Raw genomic sequence first — 24,514 nt, forward strand, 5'->3', positions numbered from 1 at the left:
TCATACAAGTTCATCAAGGACTCTGATGTTCATCCGTAAAGGACATCTTAAAGGTATAATCTCCTTTCATTGGATTATTATAGAGTATCTTTTTAAATGATTTATTTATTTTAGAGAGAGAGAGAGAGAGAGAGAGCAGGGGGAGAGGGAGAGAATCTCAAGAAGACACCCTACTGCATGAGCCAAATGGGAGCTCAATCTCACAGTCCTGAGACCATGCCCTGAGCCAAAAACAAGAGTCAGACACTTAACCAACTGAGCCACCCAGGAGCCTCTAAAGAAGGTATCTTAGAAACCAGAATTACAGAGCCTGATTTTTTTCTATGATTATTTTCTATAGCTGGCATAGGAATAGCTGGGAGTCCAAGCTCCCCCCAGCCTAAGTAGTACTGAGTGACTTTGATATAGAAAGAGAAAATATTGCTCAATAAAAATGGTGAGGATGGGACACCTGGGTGGTTCAGCACTTGAGCACCTGCCTTCCATCTAGGGCGTGATCCTGGAGTCCCAGTATTAAGTCCCACATCGGGCTCCCTGCATGGACCCTCATAGAGACTGCTTCTCTCTCTGCAATGTCTCTGCCTCTCTCTGTCTCTCATGAATAAATAAAATCTTTTTTAAAAAATGGTGAGGATATTATATCAAAATATGTTAATATATGAAGGTCAATCAGAAGGTCCTTATATACTAGATGAAGTATAGAGGAAATTCCACTATTAAAGTTATCTACAGTTCATATGTCTACATTTTAATGTGTTATCTACCTAACATTATATATTTTTCTATAATTTTTTTTATAGTTTAATGAAAACATTCCTTAGTTTATATATAATGAGTTACTGATTTGTGTTTGTTCCCTGGCTTTCAAAAGACATATACTTGGGATGAGCAAAATTTTTAAAGCATGCTCCACATCACTTGAGGGCCATCCTTTTTTTCCTGAGCACAAATTAAATTTTGTTTAAAAACACTAACTGACTTGTCTTGAATAGTTATATATAGAAACTAAAGTTATTCCTGTAATAACTACCTTATTCTCCATCTCAGAACTTTATTTTAGGAAAGAACAATGCATCATTGTTTTATTTGTTAGTGAACATTAAATAGGATAAATAAAACCAGTAAGCATATTAGTAAACACAGTAACTGGGAAATGATTATTTACTGTAGTAAAAAAGCATGACTCTTCAAATAAATGACAGATTTGAAGTACAGTGGATGTAAGCATTTTTGTGCATCCAGTAAAATGTAATTTGGGAATTTGTTTCCTCAGTGATAATAAATCCTTATTTCCTTTGTGAAATAATGATATGTGCTGTTTGCTTGACATTGCATCCAACTTAATTTGACTTAGCAGAAACTCCAAAAATTTATTCGTTCATATTTGTAAACTTCATCTAAGCAATAAACCAGCCCATATGGCATCCCTAAAGAACCTTGAAGTGACAGCAAGTCTATAAACAGATTAAGTTTACATTGTATTTATTTACAGTTTTAGCTTTTGCAAAAAAAATATTTTTATAGAACATTCTTTTATCATACTTAGCAAATGAAAGATGAATTTGAAATGCTAGCACTTACATACAGCTTATTCTATGAAATGTAGTCCTATTTCATAAAGGTGGTGAAATAAGTGAAATCACAAATTACACCTATACAAGTTAACATTTACTCTCCAAATTACAGTTTCATCTAAGCATATTTTCTTTTCTTTTTTGCATATTTTTATTGAAGTTCAATTTGCCAACATATAGCATAACACCCAGGGCTCCTCCCATCAGGTGCCCCCCTCAGTGCCCGTCACCCAGTCACCCCAACCCCCCCGCCCACCTCCCTTTACACTACCCCTTGTTCGTTTCCCAGAGTTAGGAGTCTCTCATGTTCTGTCTCCCTCACTGATATTTCCCACCGATTTTCTCTCCTTTCCCCTTTATTCTCTTTCACTATTATTTATATTCCCCGTATGAATGCGACCATATAATGCTTGTCCTTCTCTGATTGACTTGCTTCACTCAGCATAATACCCTCCAGTTTCATCCACATTGAACCAAATGGTGGGTATTTGTCATTTCTGATGACTGGGTAATATTCCATTGTATATATAGACCACAGCTTCTTTTTCCATATTTCTGTGGACACCGAGGCTCCTTCCATGGTTTGGCTATTGAGGACATTGCTGCTATAAACATCGGGGTGCAGGTGTCCTGCCCTTTCACTGCATCTGTATCTTTCGATTGAATCCCCAGTAGTGCAATTGCTCAGTCATAGGGTAGCTCTATTTTTAACTCTTTGAGGAACCTCCACACAGTTTTCCAGAGTGGCTGCACCAGTTCACATTCCCAACAAGAGTGCAGGAGGTTTCCCCTTTCTCCACATCCTCTCCAAAATTTGTTGTTTCCTGTCTTGTTAATTTTCACCATTCTCTCTGGTGTGAGGTGGTATCTCATTGTGGTTTTGGTTTGTATTTCCCTGATGGCAAGTGATGCAGAGCATTTTCTCATGTGCTTGTTGGCCATGTCTATGTCTTCCTCTGTGAAATTTCTGTTCAAGTCTTTTGCCCATTTCATGATAGGATTGGTTCTTTGCTGTTGAGTTTAATAAGTTCTTTGTAGATCTTGGATACTAGCCCTTTATCTAATATGTCATTTGCAAATATCTTCTCCCATCCTGTAGGTTGTCTTTTAATTTTGTTGACTGTATCTTTTGCTGTGCAGGAGCTTTTTATCTTGATTAAGTCCCAATAATTCATTTTTGCTTTGTTTCCCTTGCCTTCATAGATGTATCTTGCAAGACGTTGCTGTGGCCAAGTTCAAAAAGGGTGTTGCCTGTGTTCTCCTCTAGGATTTTGATGGAATCTTGTCTCACTTTTAGACATTTCATCCGTTTTGAGTTTATCTTTGTGTCTGGTGTGAGAGAAAGGTCTAGTTTCATTCTTCTGCACATGGCTGTCCAATTTTCCCAGCACCATTTATTGAAGAGACTGTCCTTTATCCAATGGATAGTCTTTCCTGCTTTGTCAAATATTAGTCGGCCATAGAATTGAGGGCCCATTTCTGGATTCTCTATTCTGTTCCATTGATCTATGTGTCTGTTTTTGTGCCAGTACCACACTGTTTTGATGATCACAGCTTTGTAGTACAACCTGAAATCTGGCATTGTGATGCCCCAGCACTGGTTTTCTTTTTAAATATTCCCCTGGCTATTCGGGATCTTTTCTGATTCCACACAAATCTTAAGATGATTTGTTCCAACTGTCTGAAGAAAGTCCATGGTATTTTGATAGGGATTGCATTGAATGTGTAAACTGCCCTGGGTAGCACTGACATTTTCACAATATGAATTCTTCCAATCCAGAATCATGAAATATTTTTCCATGTTTTTGTGTCTTCCTCCATTTCTTTCAGAAGTGTTTTGTAGTTTTTAGGGTATAAATCCTTTACTTCTTTAGTTAGGTTCATTCCTAGGTATCTTATGCTTTTGGATGCAATTGTAAATGGGATTGACTCCTTAATTTCTCTTTCTTCAGTCTCATTGTTAGTGTATAGACATGCCACTGTTTTCTGGGCATTGATTTGTATCCTGCCACACTGCCAAATTGCTGTATGAGTTCTAGCAATCTGGGGTGGAGTCTTTTGGGTTTTCTATGTATAGTATCATGTCATCTATGAAGAGGGAGAGTTTGACTTCTTCTTTGCCAATTTGAATGCCTTTTATTTCTTTTTGTTGTCTGATTGCTGAGGCTAGGACTTCTAGTAGTACTAAGTTGAATGGCAGTGGTGAGAATGGCCATCCCTGTTGTGTTCCTGATCTTAGAGGAAAGGCTCCCAATGTTTCCCCATTGAGAATGATATTTGCTGTGGGCTTCTCATAGATGGCTTTTAAGATTCTGAGGAATGTTCCCTCTATCCCTACACTCTGAAGAGTTTTGATTAGGAATCGATGCTGTATTTTGTCCAATGCTTTCTCTGCATCTATTGAGAGGATCATATGGTTCTTGTTTTTTCTGTTGATATGATCTGTTGAACCAGCCTTGCATCCCAGGCATAAATCTCACTTGGTCATGGTGAATAATCTTCTTAATATACTGTTGGATCCTATTGGCTAGTATCTTGTTGAGAATTTTTGCATCCATGTTCATCAGGGATATTGGTCTATAATTCTCCTTTTTGGTGGGTTCTTTGGTTTTGGAATTAAGGTGATGCTGGCCTCATAGAACGAGTTTGGAAGTATTCCATCTCTTTCTATCTTTCCAAACAGCTTTAGTAGAATAGGTACAGTTTCTTCTTTAAACATTTGATAGAATTCCCCAGGGAAGCCATCTGGCCCTGGACTTTTTGTGTTTTGGGAGGCTTTGGGTTACTGCTTCAATTTCCTCCCTGGATTTTGGCCTGTTCAAGTTTTCTGTTTCTCCCAGTTCTAGTTTTGGTAGTTTGTGGTTTTCCAGACATGTGTCCATTTCTTCTAGATTGTCTAATTTATTGTTGTATAGCTGTTCATAATATGTTTTTAAAATCGTTTGTATTTCCTTGGTATTGGTTGTGATCTCTCCTTTTTCATTGGTGATTTTATTAACTAGATTCTTTCTCTTTTGTTTTTATTAAGGCTGACTAATGGTTTATCTATCTTATTAATTCTTTCAAAGAACCAACTCCTGGTTTTGTGGATCTGTTCTATAGTTCTTTTGTCTCTATTCCATTGAGTTCTGCTCAAATCTTTTTTTGTTGTTGTTTAATTGTATTTGTTTATTCATGAGAGGCAGAGCGAGAAGGAGAGAGAAAAAGAGGCAGAGACACAGGCAGAGGAGGAAGTAGGCTCCATGCAGGGAGCCTGACATGGGACTCAATCCCGGGTCTCCAGGATTAGGACCTGGGCTGAAGGCAGCGCTAAACCGCTGAGCCTCCCTTGCTGCCCTGCTCAAATCTTTATTAACTCTCTTCTTCTTCGGGGGTTTGGGTTTTATTTGCTGTTCTTTCTCCAGTTCCTTTAGGTGTGAGGTTAGCTTGTGTATTTTAGTTTTTTCCAATTTTTTGAGGGATGCTTGTATTGCGATGTATTTCCCTCTCCAGACTACTTTTGCTGTATCCCAAAGATTTGTAACGGTTTTATCTTCATTCTCATTAGTTTCCATGAAACTTTTTCATTCTTCTCTAATTTCCTGGTTGACCCTTTCATCTTTTAGCAGGATGGTCTTAACTTCCACGTGTTTAAATTTCTTCCAAATTTCTTCTTGTGATTGAGTTCAAGTTTCAAAGCATTGTGGTCTGAAAATATGCAGGGGAGAATTCCAATCTTTTGGTATCAGTTAAGACCTGATTTGTGACCCAGTGTGTGGTCTATTCTGGAGAAGGTTCCATGTGTACTTGAGAAGAATATGTATTCAGTTGCATTTGGATGTAAAGTTCTGTAAATATCTGTGAAATCTATCTGGTCCAGTGTATCATTTAAAGCTCTTGTTTCTTTGGAGATGTTGTGCTTAGAAAATCTGTCATTTGCAGAAAATGTTGTGTTGAAATCTCCCAGTATTAGTGTATTATTATTGAAGTACCGTTTTACTTTGGTTATTAATTGATTGATATACTTGGCAGCTCCCACATTAGGGGCATAAATATTCATGATTGTGAGGTCCTGTGGTTGGATAGATCCTTTAAGTATGATATCGTGTCCCTCTTCATCTCTTACTACAGTCTTTGGGATAAACTTTAATTTATCTGATATGAGGATGGCTACCCCTGCTTTCTTTTGAGGACCATTTCCATGGTAAATGGTTCTCCAACCTTTCATTTTCAGGCTGGAGGTGTCCTTAGGTCTAAAATGAGTCTCTTGTAGACAGCAAATAGATGGGTCTTGCTTTTTTAACCAGTCTGAAACCCTGCACCTTTTGATGGGATCACTAAGTCCATTCACATTCAGAGTTACTATTGAAAGATATGAATTTAGTGCCATCATAATACCTATTCAGGTATTTTCTTATTTATCTAATCAACATAACTATCATTTACTTTTAATTTTACAGAGATTTAATTTGTTTGAAAACTAATCATAAATTTGATTTATAGCCTACTTTTATGTAACTATATATATGTATCAATCATCCAAATCATATATAGATGGCAAAATAGATACTACTTTTCATTTTTGTTGTGAACATTCAAACTCAAATATTACTGATTTGCAGCAGGTGCAGCTAACATGCAGAGTTCAATTTCCATTCCACATTTGTCTTATGATTCTGAATCTTTTTTTCTTTCATTCTCAGTCTCCCATCTACGCCAAATACACATTCTTGTTCATCAGTCTTTCTACTTGTCTGACCATTTCTCCCTTCCATATCTAGTGCACCAAAGCTCACCTTCCTCATGCCTGCACAGATATCCTTCCTTCTCTCAACAAAGGATTCCACCATCTATTTCATGGAGAACAACAATACTAAGAACATCCATTCATCATACCAGAAGTCATCTGCACTACCGCTATGTCCTTTTGCAGTGTTAGAGAAACCTATATCTACTTCTGCTCAAGGTTGATTTTTCAACATCTGTGTCTTTAAAATGACCTCTCATTTTTCTTTGGAGCAATCTGGGAGTGCTATTCTTTCTTCTATTTCTTTTTCCGTCTGTTCTTCATTCTTTCCCATATATAAGGTGATGAGGAAACCAAGAAAAATGAAAACAAAAAAAGACCTACCATAGTTTATATTTCTCTTTGGTGTAAAATCTGAGTTTTGAGAGAAATATCACCAATTGTTCCACTTCTCCATCTTCCATTTACTCTTTAGGTGGTTATAGTTAAGTACTACGCCAATGATTCCTTAATGGCCAAAGGTTGCTTCGTCACCCTATTTTATTCAACTTTTCTGCAGCATTTGACATTTCATCAATCCCTTCCTTTTAAACTATTCTCTGTAGCTTCTAGTTCACCTCTTTTTATGACAACTGGTGCTTCCAGAATTCTGTCTTGAATTTCTTCAATATTCACATTACATATTCTTTCTAAATTATTTCTTCCATTTTTAAAAAAATTTTTTTTCCATTTATTTATGATAGTCACAGAGAGAGAGAGAGACCGCTGCGCCACCCAGGGATCCCCTCTTTCTTCCATTTGTATGACAACAGCTACCGATTATAGACTAACTTGATGACAGAATTAACTAAAATTAATGATTCCTCTAACTTACTATAGAATTGTTAATAGGATAACATGTGCAGCTGGGTTCTGTTTCTCAGCTGTGTGTAAAGCACTGCCAATATCACGTGAGCTTATATAGTGTGTCTTTGACTTTTAAGTAGGTTTCATCCCCTCACACTCTCATCTTAGAATGGCCTTTCCTCAACCTCTGACTCTCTTCTACCTCCATACACCTGGAAAATGCCTACTAGTCTTTTAAGACTCAGCTAGGAGACAACTTTTCAATAAAAACTTTCTCCCACCCCAGAATTCTTATCTATGTATCTAACTTGGTCCCTAACACATACTTGTCTTATTCTAGATAATAAGCCTTTCAAAGCTGAAGGCCACATATTAGTATTTCATCATCAATGTGTAGCATAGAACCTAGTAAACAGTAAAAATTAAATATTTGTTATGTGAATAAATGTCTTCCTACAATTTTTTTTCTGACATCATAGTGTGGACTCTCCAACAGAAACTGGGTAAAAGTATTTACATGGTTAATTTCCTCTATCAAGTCCTTTTCTTCCAGTCTCCTAACCCATGTAAAATAATAGCAAGAATTTTATCAATTCACAATACAGAAAAGAGTTCAAGAATTTGATATTTTTCAAATTGCATTTTCAAAATAATGCTAAGGTTAATCGATGTGAATGTACTTTCCACATGTTAAAAATGTAGTAAAGGACTGAAATGTCTCAAATGCTACAATTTCTCTTTTCATAAGATAATTAGAATCAGAGGTAGAACTAGGGAGCGGTTTCTTCATCACCGCTTAACACAATTCACAACCATGGTTACACACCTCTAAACCTGCCTTCTTTTCAGACTTTTGCAGGAGTTTATGGCAGAGAACAAGTAAAAATCAGTAAAAAGAATAAATTCAGCAATTCCGTATAAAGGAGACTGACAAAGGGAGTTAAAGATCTTCCTGATTTTTCCAACTTCTGATACATTGCTCATTGAGCCAATTTACATAATGAATTTTTCTTTCCTTTTTGAGAATATCGAAGATATCACCTCAACTACATATTTGTAATCATTTGCAATGATTTTTAAAATCAGTTGTGTATAATTAATTATCAAGGGAATCTTCATTCTATTTACTGCTAAATTTATTTTTTCATTTCGTGTATAAAAATATAAAGGTTGCAGTGTACATGAAAATGATCAATGATCCATTTTTGAAGAGATGACATAATTTAGTTATGATGATATAAGTTTGATATCCAACAGACACTGGGAGCTATTTGGGCTTTGTTACCAGAAATGGGTTTACATGGATGGGTAAACTTATATTTGCCTCTTCACTACTCAGGAACTCTAGTTCTTAGATGATTTATCTAGTTGCCTATTCTAACTCCAGTTGGGTGAGAATACTCTAGGTGGATCAGAAAAAGTGAACTGCAACCACAAAATCCAGAAGTTTTTTGTTCTTGTGGTTCATTTCCTAAGTGACTGTGCTGGATATTGCTGCCCTGGAAGCATAAATCTTATTTATAACAAGAACTTCATGTATCTTGTGACCTTTCTCTACTCTGTGCTGTATAGCCCCTTAGAATTTGAAGGCACTGTTTTATCTTTTGGCTTATGCCTAAAATTACTTTTATATTCACTTATTATTCTTATTTGTTACTATTGTTCAAGTGACAAGTAGAATCAGAGGTCATGAAAACTTTAAACTTTCTTGTATTAACATTCAAATTACAGCATATATTTTAAATACAAAATGAATATCTCTTAACTTTAAGAGAGCAATGACCAAAACTATGTGTCATTATTTGGTACTTTTTTGATTTGATGAATACTTGGCAATCCCAATAATCTTGCTAATTTTATGTACTATGCTCGGGGTAACCTAATAAGAATACTACCTATTTTTTGTGTGAATAATAGATTTATATTTTAACTACACAGAATTAATATTTGTTGACCCTGAAGGAAAAATTTTGGTTCTTCCATTAATTTGATTGCTTTAGATGCAAATAGTAGGTTATTGTATTCAAGTGCCTAACACAAAAGTCAAGTTTCAATTCATGTAAATATATATACCATGTAAAGCTTCAGACAAGATGCTATCTGGTTGCTTAGTGGTATTATCAAAAACCTGGTTTGTCTCTCTCTATTCTCTTCTCCCTTAGTGGTATTATCAAAAACCTGGTTTGTCTCTCTCTATTCTCTTCTCCCTTAATTTTGGCTTATCCTACTGGTGGTTTCCCTTTGAAAGCAAAGATAATGATCAGAAATCCCAAGGAATGTATGTTTCTTGATTCATAATAAGTAAGAACAATAATGATAGTCTGTTCCCCAGCATTTCCAGCTATATAACAGGAAAAGACTGAATGAGGAGTCTTATGTCCACAACTGGAACAATAGCTCCTGGGATAAGATGAGCTAATTGGTTTACTCTTCTATTGCTCTATTCCTAAATCAATAACTGGACAAAACATACAGTAGAAGATCTTAAACTTTGTCATTCAAAACACAGTATCAGGGATCCCTGGGTGGCGCAGCGGTTTGGCGCCTGCCTTTGGCCCAGGGCGCGATCCTGGAGACCTGGGATCGAATCCCACATCAGGCTCCTGGTGCATGGAGTCTGCTTCTCCCTCTCTCTCTCTGTGACTATCATAAATAAATAAAAATTAAAAAAAAATTAAAAAAAAACACAGTATCATTAGCTCTATCAAGGTCTCATGGCTGATAATAAAGCTAAAGCAATCAGATTAGATTACTGATTACCAAGAGAAAATATGTATAGAGTGATGCTAGCCTTTTTTGTCCTTGAATATGATTTAACTTCAAATAGAAATGATTTGTTATTTCTCATGACTTTTTAAATGAGTTCTATCCAAATAGAACATGTCAATCCTAAAACAACTTCTCTTCATCCTCATTCTGTTATTCATCAGAGGGCATAATTGCTATGTAGTCTGACAGGATTTCACTTAAGAAAGTAGAGGATATTTGAGAAATGATCTGCTTTCCTCTTAATTGTAGATATGTTTATATTGCAAATCACACAGAAATAACTGAAATTTAGCAATTAATGCTAATTTTGAGTTACAAATTTCTTGCTGATAGGTGGTAAACAGACATCAATCTGGAGGGAGTTTTTTACATCTAACTTGGAAATTTACCTTCTATTTGGAGCAGCATGGCAACTTAATGATATCTTTATGCCTGAAATTTTATTAAAAATGCAAACAAAGTATATATGAAATTAAAGGAATTACTGAGATATCTGTACACTTATTTCTTGAGAATGACAGTCTACTACATGTCTGCATAGCAACTTCTATTTCTCCAAATAATTATAGCATGAACAGAAAAAAAATTTCTCAACTCCTGTTATCTCCTGAGAATAAAAAATTGAAGACTTCATATTAAAAATAAGTCATAAAACTGAGCCTAATCAAGCACTGAGAACATTTCATAAACATCAGCTGAATTTATGTAAATGTGGGATTGGTCTAGCCTTTGTTTAATAATATTTTATGCATGAAGTGATGTTTTATGATTATAAACTTTAAAATATATAGGGATAGTAAAATACCAAAAATATAAAGAATAATTTTAAGTGCCTTAAATTCTGCTACAGAGGTACAATCTTTTAAATAAAGTATTCTCTCTTCTTCTCCATTTCTTCTCTGTCTCTAGCCAGATGAATAAAGTAAATATAATAAATATGAAAGTCTATTAAATCTGAATGTGTGAGCAAACAAGTTGTCTTATAGGAAAGGATATTGTAGCTGCACTTGAATTTTTTTTAGCTTCAGAACTTCACCAGTCAAAAAAAAAGAAATCTAAAAGGCTTCCAAAACTTTTTCTGGAAGCATTTTTATATGGTCCTATAGCAGCTACAGCAACTGGATCAAGGACTGTTTCCTTTCACCTCTGTATTCATTCTGCCCATTCAGGCTATTGGCCTTGAACTTTAGCTTGGTTATTTAAAGCCATAGTTTGTTCAATAAATATTTAAGTACCTACCCTGTGTTAAACACTGTTCTAAATTTGGGCAAACAATGATGAATAAAATGCACATAGTCTATACTCTTGCAGTCAGCAGTAGAGACACACTGAACTAACTGGTATAAATGAGCAGTCAGGGAGCAAGGTATATAATTCATGGCAGGAACAAGCCTTTCTGGGGTTCACAAGTTTTCCCTGAGAAGGATATTGTGTGACATTAAATAAAAGATTGTGTGTCTATAGTGTGTAAGTAGGTGGAAAGGGGATTTGTATCATATAATTTAGATAATGCAATAATGTATGCAAATACCTTGAGATTAGAAAAAACACCAAAGATAAAGAAAATGGGCCATGAAGTGGCTAGAATATATCCTAAAAGGAGATAGGTAAGAAGCAAACCTAATTTATCCCATTGGACAATATCATATGGACAGTATTTTGGATCTTTAATGAGAAAATAAAGAGCTTCAGACAGAATAATGAAATAAAATTATTTTTTAAAAGTAATTTTATCAGAGATTATCTTGAAAGAGAAAGAACAACTCTCTGGGGTTCATATAGGCTAGGAGATGGTACAATAGTCAAGGTATATAATGCTACTAGTAGGGCTTAGGATGACAGAGGAAATGAGAAAAAAAATCAATGAACTAGAGCTATTTAGACAAGGGAATTAATGTTTGGTAACTGATTGAACATGGAACTAAGATACAAAACTAGGGTCAAATACCAATTCCATTTACACTAGGAGCCAGTCATTTGTGGAGCTATTTTTTTGAGATAGGAAACACTAGAGGAAGAAAAATAATTGGGGGGGGGTGTATAGGGATTTTTTTTTTAAATTTTTAGACATATAATTTGTCCAGGCAAAGGTATGATGTAGGAAAGTAAATGTAAATGTAGGAAAGTAAAGTAAAAGTGATGTAGGAAAGTAAAACTCAAGAGAAAACTCTTCAATGGAGATGTAAATGTGATAACTACCAATATATGAATAGCATTTGAATTCAGAGGAAGAGGTGAGCCTACCCTGGGAGATGGAAAGCAGGCCTCAAATAGAACATCCAAGACTACAACACTTCATTGTTAAGGTCATATGAAAGAGATGCTAAGGAAGCCAAAAAATTTGAAAGAAAACAAGGAGAATTTAATGTCATGCATACAAAGGGAAAGGCTCTTAGGATGGAAATAAATGTTAGAATGTAGAAGACTGTTATCTGTATGCCAGTGACTTTCTAAGCAGAAATAATAATGAAATCAAAGTTTAATTTTTAAAAATAAAGTTATCTCAGAGATTAATATGAAATATAAAGTCAAATTACAGCAGAGAAAAATGAAAGAAATACCATATTCTCAGTACCTAATTGAAGAAAAATATAAATTTAGACTTCAAAGTGATTCAATTCTACCACTTTTCAGAACCTATCTGCTCAGGTCTGAATGTTTACATCCTCCCAAAATTATTGTGCTGAAATCCTAATGCCTACTATGATGATATTTAGGAGGTGGGACCTTTAGCTGCTGATTAAGTCATGAGAAGACAAAGAAAGCTCCTTTGAACCTCCTGCTATGTCAGGACAGAAAAGAAGTCTTGTGGCATCAAGTAAGTCCCTCACTGACCATGTGGGTACCCTGAGCTCTAGAACTGTGAGAAAGGTTTCTGTTTTTTTTTTTTAAGATTTTATTTATTTATTCATGAGAGACACAGAAAGAGAGAGGCAGAGACACAGGCAGAGGAAGAAGCAGGCTCCATGCAGGGAGCCTGACGTGGGACTCGATCCCGGGTCTCCAGGATCACACCCTGGACTAAAGGCAATGCTAACCGCTGAACTATGTGGGCTGCCCAGGTTTCTGTTCTTTTTAAACTATCCAGACTCTAGGATTTTGTAATCAGACTGAATGGATTAAGGCACTATCCTAAAGAAATACTCAGTTCAGTGCAAGTGATAAAGTAAAGGGCCCTAAATTTGGGGAGAGCAGAGATAAGATAGTGCTCCTATGTTAGGACATCCCCCTACAATTTAAATTGAGCCAATTTACATAATGAATTTTTCTTTCCTTTTTGAGAATATCGAAGATATCACCTCAACTACATATTTGTAATCATTTGCAATGATTTTTCTATGCAGAGGATGAAAATGCATGCATGTCTCTCATGAACCTGTTAGCCAAGAGTGGAAAGCTAGTGTAAGGTAATCTATAGGTCCCTAGAATAGTGCAGTACCCCAGCAAAAAGAAATGCAGGTGAGCCCCCAGGGCCACCAGAATATCAGGGAGCTAGTCCTAGAACCTTGCTTAACAGGGGTCGGGGGGTAAACTGCTGCAACTCTGTTTAGGTCTGAGAGGCCAATGAATGCCACAATTCATGCTCCTTCTCCACTTTGATAACACAGATGAGAGCAAGGTCCATGTACCACAGCCAGCCTGCTTCTCAGTGGGCTCTAGGTCCCTAGCCCATAAAATTAGCCCCAAATAAACAGGGGCATAGAAAAAAAAAAAGAAGGAGAACTACTAAAATACAAAGGATCCAGCCATAGAACTCTGCCAGATGGTGTATGGGGGAGCTGTTAGAACTCTCTCCAGGTCAGAGGGCCTGATGAGCACCCCAGTTTGTGTTTCCCTTCCAATTTGATAGCACAGTCAAGAACAGTGTCTAGACACCCAACCAGGCCACTTCTTCAATGATCCCTGAGCCCCTAGCCCAAACCAGACCTAACCATCCCACAATGCTGGCCCAAGAATAGCACACACTGGGATATGCCTGCTTAGGGCTTGCTATAGTCCCAAACAACTTGCCAAGGTGACACAGGTACAAAATACCCCAGACCTGCACCATTTTGGCTGTAGATGACTCATCAAGGAGCATCCTGGGACACTACAACTTGTACCTACTTCAGCTTCAGCTGTCCTGCAAGGGCACCCTCAAGGTAGAAAGCCCTAGGACCACCATGGCCCATGCCCATTCCAGCTTCAGATGTCCTGCCAGGAAGTCCTTTGCACAGAGAGCCCAAAAATTGGCCTACTCTTTACCCACATTAGCTCTGATTATCCCACTAGGGTGGTCACTGCAGAGTGTCCCAGGACCTCAATGCCACACCAGCCACAGCATCAGTCAGCTCACCAAAGTCACCAGGCACAGATATCTATACAGGAAACAACCACCCACAAGATCATTCTTAGATTAGAAGTAGATGTCCTTCCTAATTCACAAAAACAGAAAGTAAAGCAAAATGAGGAGACAGAGGAAAATGCCCTGCCCTAAATCAAAAAATAAGACAAACCTCCGAGGGAAAAAAAGAACACCTAAATGAAACAGATTAAGCAATTGCTTTATACAGAAATCAAAATAGTGGTCATAACGATGCTCACCAGACTAGAGAGAAAAATGAATGAATTCAGTGAGAACTTCAACAAAGAGATATAAACTATAAAATAGAATTAGAGTTTGAGAATACAGCAACTGAAATGAAAAATACACTAGCAGGAGTCAAAAGTAGATTCGATGAATAAATTCCTTAGAAATGTACAAACTACCAAACCGAAATAGGAATAAATAGGAAACTTGAACAGACCCATAACCAGCAAAGAAACTGAATCTGTAATAAAAAATCTCCCAACAAACAAAAGTCCAGGGCCAGATGGCTTCCCAAGGGAATTCTACCAAACATTTAAAGAAGACTTCATACCTATTCTTCTCAAACTGTTCCAAAAAATAGAAATAGAAAGAAAACTTCCAAACTCACTCTATGAGGTCAACTTTACCTTGATTCCAAAAACAAAGACCCCACCAACAAAGGAAATTACAGACTAATATCTTTAATGAACATGGATGCAAAAATTCTCAACAAGTTGCAAATCAATTTCAACAGCACATTAAAAAATCATTCACCAAAATCAAGTTGGATTCACTCCTTGCCTGCAAGTGAGATTCAACATCCGCAAATCAGTGTGATACACCACGTTAATAAAGGAAAGAAAAAGAACTATATGATTCTCTCAATAGTTGCTGAAAACGCATTTGGCAAATATAGCATCCTTTCTTGATTAAAAAAAAAATCCTTAAGAAAGTAGGAATAGAAGGAACATACCTCAACGTTATTAAGGCCATATAAGAAATACTCATCCTCCATGGGGAAAAAAATGAGAGCTTTTTCCCTAAGGCCATGAACAATATAGGAGTGTCCACTCTCACAATTATTATTTCACAAAGTACTAGAAGTCCTAGCCAGACCAATCAGACAACTGGACCATGTACTTACACCATACACAAGAAAACTAAAAGAGGATTAAAAACCTAAATATCAGACAAGAAAACATCAAAATCCTAAGGGAGAGCACAGACAGCAACCTCTTTGACATTGGCTGTAGGAACTTCTCACTAGACAGGCCTCAGGAGGTAAGGGAAACAAAAGCAAAAATGAACTACTGGGACTTGTTCTAGGTAAAAGGCTTCTGCAAAATGAAAGAAACAATCAACAAAACTAAAAGGCAGCCTAAATGGGAAAAGATATTAACAAATGACATATCTGATAAAAGGTTAATATCCAAAATCTTTAAAGAACTTAAACTAAAAAAAAAATAATGATGCAGTTAAGAAATAGGCAGAAGACATGAACAGACATTTTTCCCAAAGAAGATATCCAGATCACTAAACAGACATATGAAAAGATGCTCAAAATCACTTATCAGGGAAATATAAATCAAAACTATAATGAGATAACACTTCACACCTGTGAGAATGGCTAAAATCAACACCACAGGAAACAGCAGATGTTGGCAAGGATATGGAGAAAGGAGAGCCCTCTTATACTGATGGTGGGAATGTAAATTGGTGCAGCCACTCTGGAAAACAGTATGGAGATTCTTTAAAAAGTTAAAAATAGAACTGCCATACAACTCAGCAATTGCACTACTAGGTATTTACCCAAAGGATATAAGAATACTTACTTGAAGGAGAAATGCACCTTGATGTTTATAGCAACATTATCAACAATAGCCAAATTATGGAAAGAGCCCAAATGTCCATCAGCTGGACATTCATCAATGGATAAAGAGGAGGTATGTATATACACATGCACGTGCACACACACACAAACACACATGAATATTACTTGGCATTCAAAAAGAATGAAATCTTGTCATCTGCAATGATGTGATGGAGCTAGAGTATATTATCTTAAGCAAATTCAATGAGTCAGAGAAAGATAAATACCATAGGACTTCATATGTGGAATGTAAGAAACAAAACAAATGAACATGGTGAAGGAAAAAAAAAAGAGGGAGACAAGCTATAAGAGACCCTTAGCTATAGAGAACAAACTGAGGGTTGCTGGAGGAGAGGGGGGCAGGGGATGGGTTAAATGGGTGATGGATATTAAGCAGGGCACTTCTGTGATGAGCATTTGATGTTATATGTAAATGATGAATTACTAAATTCTATTCCTGAAAACAGTATTACAGTATATGTTAACTAAATAGAATTTATTTTTATTTATTTTTTTTTACTAAATAGAATTTAATGAAAAATAACTTGAAACAAAAAAATAACACTGCTAAATTTTATTTTTGTGTATGGTGTAAGACAGTAGTCCAGTTTCATTCTTTTGCACATTGTTGTCCATTTTTCCAAACTTTTTTGAAGAGACTATCATTTTCCTATTGGATATTTTTTCCAGCTTTGTCCATGATTAACTGATCATATAAGTGTGGATTCATTTCTAGGTTTTCTGTTCTGTTCCACTGATCTGTATGTCTGTTTTTGTTCCAGTTCATACTGTCTTGATGACTACAGCTTTGTAACATAGCTTGAAGTCCAGAACTGTGATGCCACCAGCTTTGCTTTTCTTTTTCAAGTGCTTTGGCTATTAAGGTCTTGTTTTGGTTCCATACAAATTTTAGGATTGTTTGTTATAGCTCTATAAAAAACGATGGTGATATTTTGATAGGGATTGCATTAATGTATAGATTGCTTTGGATAGTGTAGACTTTTAGCAAAATTTGTTGTCCCAATCCAGGAACTATTTCTTCTGAGTTCAGTTTTCATAGTTTACATGCTTATAGGAATTTATCCGTTTCTTCTAGGTTGTCTAGTTTGCTGGCATACAGTTTCTCATAACAATCTAATTGTTTGCATTTCTGTGATGTTGGCTGTTATTTATCCTCTCTCATTTGTGGTGTTATTGTTTGAGGCTTTTCTTTTCTTTTTGATAAAATGGATAAACCTCTAACCAGACTTATTTTTTCAAAAAACTATCTCTTGGTTTCATTGGTGTGTTCTATTATAATTTTAGTTTCTATATCTTTTATTTCTGCTATAATCTTAATCATTTCCTTCCTTTTTTTCTGGCTTTAGGCTTAGTTTGTTCTAGCTCCTTTATATATAAGGTTAGGTTATTGGAGATTTTTCTTACTTTTTGCAGTAGGCCTATTTGGCTATATAATTCTCTCTTAGAACTGCTTTGCTATATCCCAAAGTTTTTGGACCATTGTATTTTCTATTTTTTTTTTTTTATTAGAGAGAGAAGCAGAAGGAGAGGGAGATACAGAAGATTAAGCAGGCTCCATGCCCTGTGTGGAGTCCTATGTGGGGCTTGATCTAAGGATCCTAAGATCATGACCTGAGCCAAAATCAAGAGTCAATGCTTAACCTACTAAGTCACCCAAGTACCCCTGAAAATGAACACTTTGATCCTGCCCTTTTTATTTTTTTTTAAGATTTTATGTATTTATTCATGAGAGACACAGAGAGAGAGGGAGAAGCAGGCTTCCCACAGGAGCCTGATGCGGGACTCAATCCGGGATCAGGACCTGAGCCAAAGGCAGATGCTCAACTGCCATCAGATGCCATCCAGGTGCCCTAGATCCTGCCCTTTTTAAAGAGAAAAGCTTTAAAACATCAATAGAAGGAAACATCGTTTAGAAGAACTTGATGGGTACCCAATGGTTGAGAAAGCAAATACTACAGTAGGTCAGGGTAAGGTGAGCACTGGTCTGGAACTGGTAATGATTTTAAGCTGGAGTTTAAACTGAAACAGTTCACTTCTGGTTTAAAGAAAGAAAAATACGGAAGGTTCATAGAGATAATATGACCCAAAGTGGCCCAAGTAAAGAATAATGACTGCAACGAATATTTTGGTAAGTTGAGAAGTTGGCTACTATACTGAAAACATCAGGTTGAGTAAGAACTTGTAATTCCTCAGATGTTATCTCAAAGTTTTTTGAATATTTTCCTGTAAGAAATGGGAAATCAGTTTAGATTTTTGAAGAGAGGTGACCTATACTGAAAACATCAGGTTGAGTAAGAACTTGTAATTCCTCAGATGTTATCTCAAAGTTTTTGAATATTTTCCTGTAAGAAATGGGAAATCAGTTTAGATTTTTGAAGAGAGGTGACCTAAAGGCATATGAATAAAGTAAAATTTAAGGAAGATTAGCCTGTGCTATCTAGAGACCTAGAGCACACAATGACAGATAATTACAACTCTAAGCATAGTATGTGCCACTGATGTCACTATACTTTGCATCCACATCTGAAAGCATTGCTATGCTCCCTGAAAAATGTTGCGACCATTCCTATGGAAGATAGGTATTTATCCTGGATTTTTAAATGATAGAATTAGGGAGGGTTGCATGTAGTGTCAAAAAGAGTACATAGATTAAATAGTTATTTTCAACCTATTATTTTGCCACATTTGATTTAAAAAAAAGAAAAACTGGAGTCATACATGGAAAACTTACCTGACCCAGAACACTGGAGTATTTGTAGCCATCATACTCTACATTTGGCTACTCTTAAGATCTGTGAAATCCCACTGTAACTTTTTTCTCTTATATAATCAGGAGATAAAATTCTTCAGCATATTTCTTTGCTGTAAACTTCATGGCATATTGTCTTAATTCTCAGGTTCACAAGTGATACCTGGGCTGCAGCATAATCTATGCCTCACTCAGCAATGTAACTTTTATGGCAGGCCTTGCTGTAAAAATATATATACCCTGAATTGTAACAAAAATACATTTTGTTTGTTGGTCAAAATTTGGCAAAAGCTATAAAAAGTTTGGTCTATACAATGGCACTTAAATCATACTGGCTATGTCCTTATAAGATGAATATATATGTATATGTATGCATATATAAAGAAATACGCATGTATTATTCCACCATTTTATCCCTAGAAATAGAGGACATTTATCCAGAATATCTTCAGTACAACAAAAGAAAGGAATGACACTCAGAAGTAAAGAAACAATGGGTCACATCGTACAAACAGAAATTTGAGAGGATTTTCTTAAATTCATGTGGGATATTATGATTTACAAAGCATTTTTTAAAAGACGTGATTTATAGAAAGAAGTAACTTACTTTAAAGTACATGGACTTTCAAGTCAGATGGATTTCAGTTTGAATCTTAGCTAATAAAAGAGAACCAAGTGACAAATATTCTGGGACCAGTTAATAACCAGTTGCAGTCTCATCTGCATCAGTTACAAAATAAGGTAAATCATAACTACCTGTCAGAATTATGGTGAAGACTATAAATATATAAAACCTTTAGCTTATAGTTCTGACAATGTCACTCAGCCAAGACAGAGTGAGAGGTAAGCCTTAAGCATTGTAACTCATTGGGAAAATTCCAGCTAATGCTTTCATGCTTGGACCTTGGAGACCACCTCAGGCACTGCCTGAGTATCAAATAATCCAATAAATATTATGGTCAGAAGAAACTTTACTATATACATGGATGGTGGAGGACATTTAGCTAGATGCTCAAAGATAAGGGAAAATTTACTAAATTAGTTGAATCATTTTATCTGCCGAGTTTACCTTTTTCTTACTCCTTAAGAAGGAAATTCAAATATCACAGGACACAAACAGGATCTTAAGAATTATGCAAGTTCAGAAAAATGCTGGCTAATTTCTGTATTCCAACTGAATTTCAATTGAAGTATAATTAGAGATCTCTTTATAAAAGCAAAGTATTTTTACATTTAATGCATCCTCTACATAACCTTTTAAAATTACTGGGACATTAGGCAGGGCAGGAAAATGTCAACTACTTCAGCTTAACTCTCCAGTTATGATGTTATTTTTTTAGTCATAAACAGAAAAGTAGAAATGGAAGAAAATTAGATTTTTACAAGTTTAGTAGCTATTGTCTCATACAACAACAAAAAAAATGATTTCATAGGTGGTGAGCTTTTTGAGTTATTATTGGTTTGACATAAATTTCAAAGTCAAAACTATGGAATGAGGAAAATCCTGCTTCTTCAAAACCTTTAACTTATTTTAAATAACGTTTAATATTTTAATTTTGTGGCGCCAACGTTACGATTGAAGGGATGTTATTAAGTCAGTAGTTGATTTGTATACTCGTATATGTGTGCTTAGTAATTACAATAGAATATGTGTAGGTTAACTTAATTTGGAAGATACACTTTGTTTTGCCATCTTCTGTATGCTAATTTTCTTCTCAGTGTCACAAGAAATGCTGTGATCCAATGTCAAGTCAGAAAACATCGATTTAAAAGTACCCAGATGTTTATCTGAAAATAAAAACTCTTTAGTACAAGACAGAGTTCTAAATTGGATTTCACTGGTTTATGACTGTGACTTTGGGTAAAACTATTCTAAATCTTTGTAAAAAAAAAACAAAAAACCATGCAGTTTTGAGAAATAATTGACATGCCTCATTGTGTAAGCTTAAGGCATACAGCATGATGGTCTGATTTATATACACTATAAGATGATTACCATAATATGTTCAGTTAACAATCCTATAGATACAATAAAAATAGAAAAAAAATTCTTTGTGGTAACTCCTAGAATCAACTCTCTTAATTTTCCTATGGCCCTATTGCAGTGTTAGTTACAGTCACATTGTACATTAAATCCCTAGTACTCATTTATCTTAACTGGAAGTCTGTACATTCTGACCACCTTCCCTCAGTCCCCCCTACTCTATCCTCTACTTCTGATAACAAGTCTAATCTCTTTTTATGAGGTGTTTCTTTTTTGTTGTTGTTGTTAAGATACCATATACAAGTGAGAATCATACAATGTCTGTTTTATTTCATTTAGCATAATGCTTTCAAGTTCATTCATGTTATCACAAATTGTAAGATTTCCTCATTTTTAAAGGTCAAATAATATCCTGTTGAATATGTATGACCACAACTTCTTTATCCGTTTATCTGCAGATGGGTAGTTAAGTTGTTTCCATGTTTTGGTTATTATAAATAATGATGCTATGAATATGGGAATGCAAATATCAAGTTCATGGGGTTTTTTTGTTTAGGTTCAGGTAGTTTAATGAATTGTATTTATCAGATAAAAATATCAACATTTGATGGGAAAACAAATGCAGCTCCAGTCCTTGTTTCAACCTTGTCTCAGCCCAAAGGGGACTATCCACCAGGGGAGAGAATTGCTGGCCAGTCCTGTGATTGGGGCAAGTGTGAATGGGCAACAGGGCTGTCTCACTCCTTGAACTTCCACTCTTGGCAGCACATGGGGCAAAGCTGCTACATCTGCTGTACAGAGTCACTTGAGAATATAGTGCATGTAATAGCAGTGGGAACACTGACTCCATACCAGGGAGTGGGGCAGTCATTGCAGGCCACCTGGCATTCCTGGAAGCAGCCATTAAAGGTCATCTCAAAGATGTTGCAGTTCTCCTTGTCCACCCAGAGCCAAGTGGCCACAACCTTCCAACAATTAATCTTTACCTTCAAAGGTGGTGGAGCCTCCCTAACCATGCTGCCTTGTCTACCTTCTGTTTTAGTGTTATCACTTCTTAAATATATCCCCAGAAGTAGAATTGTTAGATCATATGTGAGTTCTATGTTTAATTTTTTCTTTGAGAATCTTCCATAGTGTTCTCCATTATGGGTATACCAATTTACATTCACATCCACAGTGTATAAAGGTTTCCTTAGCATTTGTTATCTTTCGTCTTTTTGGCGGCCATTCTAACAGGTATAAGGTAATACTTCATTGTGATTTTAACTTACATTTCCCTAATGACTAGTGATATTGAACGTTGGATTTTCCTATATCTTTGGAGAAATGTCAGTTTAGGTCCTTCGCTCATTTGTTAGCTGTGTTTTGTTTTGCTACTGAGTTGTATGCATTCTTTGTGTTTTGTATATATCATTTGCAAATATATTTTCCCATTCCAACAAAGTTTTTACTTTGTTGATGGTCTCTCTTATTGTACAGGAGCTTTTTAGTTGATGAGTTGATGTAGTCTCATTTTTTATTTTGTTGCTTGTTTTAGAGGTCATATCCAAGAAATTATTACCAAGACCCTGTCACAGAGATGTATTTCTAGATTTTCTTCTCCGAGTTTCAGGTCTCACATTTAAGAGTTAAGTCTAAGTCAAATTTTCAGTTAATTTTTATGACTGGTGTAACATGAGTTTAAGTTCTCTTTTTTACATGTGAAATCCAGTTATCCCAGCACCTTTTATTGAAAAGATTGTCTTTTCTCTATTGAATATTTTTGGTTCCTTTGTCAAATATTAGTTGAACTTACATGCTTAGGCTTATTTTCTCGGCTCTTTATTCTGTTTCATTGGTCTATTGGTCTCTTTTCCCACTAGTAATATATAGCTTTGATGACTACAGCATATAGTGTAGCTTAAAATCAGGAAGTGCATGATGCTGAGTCTTGTTTTGTTCCTTCTCAGGATTTCTTGGCAATTTGGGGTCTCTGTGGTTCCATGTAAATGTTAAGAATGTTTTTTCCCCCTTTAAAAAGTGCCATTAGAATCTTGATAGGGGGCACCTGGGTAGTTCAGTTAGTTAAATGTCTACCTTCAGCTCAGGTCATGATCCTAGGGTTTTGAGCTCTGCATGGGGCTCACTGCTCTGAGGAGAGCCCACTTCTCTGTCTCCAGCTCCCTCTGCTTGTGCATTCTCTCTCTCTCTCTCTCTCTCTCAAATAAAATCTTTGGAGATTGCATTGATCTATAGATGACTTTTAACAGTATTGATATTTTATATTAATTCACCCAATCCATGAACATGGGATGCCTTTCCATTTATCTGTGTCTTTTTCCATTTCTTTCACCCTTGTCTTATAGTTTTTAGAGACATTTCACTTCCTTTAATATCTAAGTATTTTATTATTTTTGATGATATTGTAAATGAGTTTAGAAAATTCATTGTGTATATAACTGCTATTGATTTTTATATATTAATTTTATATCCTTAATTCATTGGTTAGAACAGATTTTTTTCTGAGTGTTTAGAATTTTCTAATTAAAATTATGTTATCAGCAAGTATACTTTCTTTGATTTCTTCTTTTCCAATTCTGATGCCATTTCTTTTTCTTGCATGGTAGTACTAGAAGTCCTAGCTAGTGCAATGTTGAATAGGAGTGGTAAGGGTGGGCACCCTTGTTTTGCTCCTGATCTTACAGGAAAAGTTTTCAGTGTTTCACCATCAAGTATGATGTTAGCTGTGAGTTTGTCTTATATGACCTTTATTATGTTGATATATTTCCTTTTATGCCTAAATTGTTAAGAGTTTTTATCATAAAAAAGTTTTTATCATGAATACCTGTTGAATTTTGTCAAGTGCTTTTGCTGTATTAAGATAACCATAATTATTTTCTTTCATTCTATTATTGTGACAGATCACATTGATTTGCATATGGTGAACCATCCTTGCAGTGCAGTGATGAATCCCATTTGATCATGTTGGATAATCCTATAATATGCTGTTGAATTTGTTTTGCAAGTATTTTATTGAGAATTTTTGTATCTCTATTCATCAGGGATGTGAGTCTGGTTTCTGGTTTTGATATCAGGATAATGCTGGTTTTATACAATGACTTTGGAAGTATTCCCTCCTCTCTGATTTTTCTTGGAAGAGCTTGAGAAAGATTGATGTTAATTTTTATTGAAATATTTGATAACAGGCAGCCCGGTGGCTTAGCAGTTTAGTGCCGTCTTCAGCCCAGGACCTGATCCTGGAGACCTGGGATCGAGCCCCATGTCAGGCTCCCTGAATGGAGCCTGCTTCTCCCTCTGCCTGTGTCTCTGCCTCTCATGAATAAATAAATAAAATATTTAAAAATATATATTTCATAAGATTCAACAGTGAAGCCATTTGGTCCTGGATTTTTCTTCATTGTAAGGTTTTTAGCTGGTTCAATCTCCTTATAAGTAATTGGCCTGTTCAAGTTGTATCTAATCATCACTTTTGTCATCTGAATATGTGAATGATGTAATAATTATATCAAGATAAAAATATGACTTGCTTACATTTCCAGCTACAATAAGTTTATCCAATATATCTCATTCTATGCTACTTATATAAAGAATATGATTTTTTTGAGCAAATTTTCCTGTATCGAAGTATTCAAAACAGTTCTATAC

The 24,514-nt window shown here is 35.7% G+C and overlaps 1 long non-coding RNA gene and 1 pseudogene across 1 annotated transcript in view; both read right to left on the reverse strand.

The window, feature by feature from the left end:
* The window catches only part of LOC140636323 (uncharacterized), a 196,532-nt gene that overhangs the window by 13,952 nt on the left and 158,066 nt on the right, over positions 1-24,514 (reverse strand). The gene's annotated exons all lie outside the window — the stretch shown is intronic.
* On the reverse strand, positions 21,607-21,885 carry LOC140637391 (anaphase-promoting complex subunit 11 pseudogene; annotated as a pseudogene).

The sequence above is a fragment of the Canis lupus genome, chromosome 7, assembly GCF_048164855.1.
Source record: "Canis lupus baileyi chromosome 7, mCanLup2.hap1, whole genome shotgun sequence".
Taxonomy (NCBI): domain Eukaryota; kingdom Metazoa; phylum Chordata; class Mammalia; order Carnivora; family Canidae; genus Canis; species Canis lupus.